The following is a 4,050-nucleotide window of genomic DNA, read 5'->3' on the forward strand; positions in this document are numbered from 1 at the left end:
AAAAGGGAGAAGAGTGAAACGTGGAAAGTTGGGGAGGGGCGCGGAGGGCGCATGCGCGTGTGGTTCCTGGAACTAGCTGGACCGGGAGCGGAGCGGGAAGCCGGGGTGGGGGTATGTTGGGAAGCGTGGCGAGATGGTAGCGGCGGGAAAAGGGCAGTGCTGGGGAATGGGAACGAGGATGAAGCTGCCTAGTCCCAGTTCACCCATTCCCCTCACAGGGCGTTCTGCAAACTGGGCAGAAGCAAAGGTTTTGAGCTTCCTGACATCGCGGCCTCCATTTCTAGACACTCCTTAGGCGAACACTCCAAGTGATCAGCCTGTCCGATTCCTCCTCCCTCTGGCCCCTGCTTTCTCCATGGCTTCTAGTTTCTGCAGATCCCATGCTAAGAAGTTTCTCTCAGCGAATCCCCTCAAACCTTTGAGATGGAAATAATTCCCATTTCACAGATAGAAAACAGGCTCCAAAACTCTTTGAAGTCCCTTTGCTAATCATGACTCGCCAAGCCTCTGGCGTTCAAACGCACTAATTCCGGACTCCAGTGCTGGGAATCTCAGCCATGGCTACAATTTCTGTATTGAAACTTCCACCTCCCCTCGCTGTTCTCTCTGACTTTTCCTCTTGTCTGCATTCGTTTTGCCTGGTCCTATCCTTATTCTTTCAACGTCACGGTCCCCTGAGGGTGATAACCAGAACCCTATGCTTCCTCTGTGCTCCCAGGAGGGGACTTAGCCACTACCTCTGATAAGATTTTTCAGTTGTCTGATGGGCAGCACCTGAATGATTGCTTGGTCTCTCCAGAACCCAACTGCCTCATCCCTCACAGGCCAGCGCCTTCCCTTGGCTGCCCAGTCACCCTGCCTGGGAATCATCTCTAATGTTGCTATTTCTCTGCACACACACACACACACACACACACACACAAACCTTCACTGGCTTCCCACTGCCTTTCTTGAGTGTCAGCGCCACGGTCGTTCGTTCAAGGCTCCACGATGTGACTTCAAGACTTTCAAGCTGTGTCTTCACACATATCCCTATATGCCTCCTCACCCCCTGGTAATTCTTTATATATCACCTTGAAATGTCTCTCTTCTCATCTCCTGTCTCTGCCTGGTGCAATCCTTCTGTGCCTCATGACCCTCCCTGGTACTTTTTTATTTTGTTGTTGTTGTTGTTTTATTTAATTGAGGCAGGGGCTTGCCCTGTAGCGCAGGAGAATGCAGTGGCGTGATTACAGCTCACTGCTGCCTCGACCTCCCTCAACCTCCCTGGTTCAAGCGATCCTCTCACCTCAGCCTCCTGAGTAACTGGGACTACAGGTGCCCCTCACTATGCCCAGCTAATTTTTGTATTTTCTGTATACACGGGGTTTCATCATGTTGTCCAGGCTGGTCTTGAACTCCTGGGCTCAAGCAATCAGCCCACCTGTGCCTCCCAAAGCGTCGAGATTACAAGCATGAGCCACCATTCCTGGACGCTGGTAGTTTTTCTGGAGCCTCGTGATTTGATATAATCTTCCTGCCCCTGATTCTTCACAGTATTGGCTTGTCACACCTCCAGAGGCACTGATCACATTCTACCTGGCATTATTTTATCTGAGTCCCTGTCTAGCTCTTCTGCCCATTAGACTGTAACCTTGTTTAGGGAAAGACCTGTGTCTTACTCATCTGGGTGGTGGTGGTGGTGGTGGTGGTGGTGGTGGTTGGTGGTGGTGTTTTTTATTGTTGAGACAGGGTCTTGCCCTGTTGCCACAGGCTGGAGAGCAGTGGTGCAATCTCTGCTCACTGCAGCCTGGACCTATCGGGCTTAAAGCCATCCTCCCACCTCAACCTTCCAAGTAGCTGAGACTACAGGTGTGTGCCACCACACCCAGCTAGTTTTTTGTATTTTTAGTGGAGATGGGGTTTTTCCATGTTGCCCAGGCTTCTCTTGAATTCCTGAACTCAAGGGATCTGCCTGCCTCGGCCTCCCAAAGTGCTGGGATTACAGGTGTGAGCCACTGTGCATGACCCACTCACCTGTTATTGTAGTACTTAAGATACCTTGTTCATTTATTGTGCCTGTGCAAAATACACCTTGATTTGAGTTTACAAAGATTCTCAGCAGTTGGTGGTCATCCTCATCTCCTGGGCAGTGGCCTCCTGACATGGTCAGTATCTGAATTAGTCTCATAATTCATGTTCACTTTTTAAAATCAGAGCTTCCCAGACCTCAGTTTTGTTTTGTTTTTTTCCCATTATCTGCAGCTGTCTCCTTTCCCCTCTCTCACCTATACTCTACTGATCACTGACTGCTGGCTCCTTTGTTACCATCCTTCTCTTTCTCCACATTTTTTCTCCTCATTCCTTTCAGTTCCCAACCCTTTCCTTCTTCCTCCCTGTCTTCCATTTAGTCATTCATTGAATGTACTTAGCACCTATAGCATAATCAGGCTGTGTTGGATAGGCATCCCAAGATCTATGAGATAAGGAAAGAATGGAATATGATTACCAATTTTAAAAAGCATCTAAAACAACATGTTATGTTTTAGCAAATTGCCCCCAAAGGACCCATTAGGGAGGAAAATGTTCATGTCCTTTTTGCATATTATCTCAAGCAGTACCCATAATGGCTGGGATCCCAGAACCCACCTTTGAGAATGCTGCCATATTTGCGTGTGGTTGACAAGGTTGGGCCAGACACTCAGGAAATGGGGTTGTAGCCCTACCTCCCCCACTAACTTCCTGTAAGAACTTCAGTCCCTCTCAGGACCTTTTTCTTTACCAATAAAATTCAGAAATTGGGCTCAATCACTAATTCCCAAAGTATTTTCCAAAGAACACGAATTTTGTGGAACTTTGATATCATGCAAAAAAAAAAAAATGTGGGAGGTATTGTTCCATGGTCAAATGCTCTTGGAAATAACTCGTTTAAACAAAGATAAAACTGTTTCTTTACCCACAACTCTTCTCAGTGTTTTGTTTGTTTGTTTGTTTTTTGAGATGGAGTTTTGCTCTCGTTACCCAGGCTGGAGTGCAATGGCACTATCTCGGCTCACTACAACCTCCACCTCCTGGGTTCAAGTGATTCTCCTGCCTCAGCCTCCCCAGTAGCTGGGATTCTAGGCGCCTGCCACCATGCCTGTCTAATTTTTACATTTTTAGTAGAGATAGGGTTTCACCATGTTGGCCAGGCTGGTCTAGAACTCCTGATCTCAAGTGATCTGCCCGCCTCGGCCTCCCAAAGTGCTGGGATTACAGGCATGAGCCACCGTGCCCGGCCTTCTCAGTGTTTTTAATAAACTATGTGCCTTTAGCATCTTGGGAGACCAAGGTAGGAAGATTAGTAATGCTTCCTACCTTGTTTGAACACAGAACATTTTTTTCTCAAGATACCCCAGAAGCAGTGTTACTTAGAAACCAACTTGGGAAATATGAATGATAGCCACTGTCACCGACATTCCTTCCAACTGTGTTGAACACTAGTCACCTGTGCCTTTGCAGCTAAACATTTTTTTTAAAAAAATGTTTTTAAGAATAAGCTGAAAATGGAAAAGTATCCAAGTGCCAAGAATTTTTGCCTACCAAATCAATCCAGAAATATTTTAATGTGTGCCTATTCTGTGGAAAGCACAGTTGATTCAGCTATGTTCTTGGTAAAAGGCATTGTACTACTGTAGGGTAGGTAATATCTGAAGCCTAGAGCTGCCCAGGCTTCTGGGCCACAACGTACATTTTCATTTCACGTTGTAATTGTCACAAACTAGGTTTTTGTTACCTGAATCCCTGTGCCTATGGGCTTATGTTAATTTAGCTATTAGATGACAGAAAAGGAGAGGGTCCTTCCCCTGAACTCACTCTATACAGAATAATGGAATTGCAACTTCCATTTCCCTTGAGAATGATTCATTCCAAGAGTTTAGGAGAGGAAGGGAGATCACAGTTGCCCAGAACAAGACAGCTGTTCAGAGATGGCAAGAGAAACTCTGTGCTGTGTGAGCAGATAAACGTTATATACCTCATCTTCCCCGTACTACTCAGGCTTAAGCAGTATTGAGATACTTGGAGGGGTGC

Source organism: Rhinopithecus bieti, unplaced genomic scaffold (genome assembly GCF_001698545.2).
Source record: "Rhinopithecus bieti isolate Rb0 unplaced genomic scaffold, ASM169854v2 scaffold_13348, whole genome shotgun sequence".
In the NCBI taxonomy this organism is placed as follows: Eukaryota; Metazoa; Chordata; class Mammalia; order Primates; family Cercopithecidae; genus Rhinopithecus; species Rhinopithecus bieti.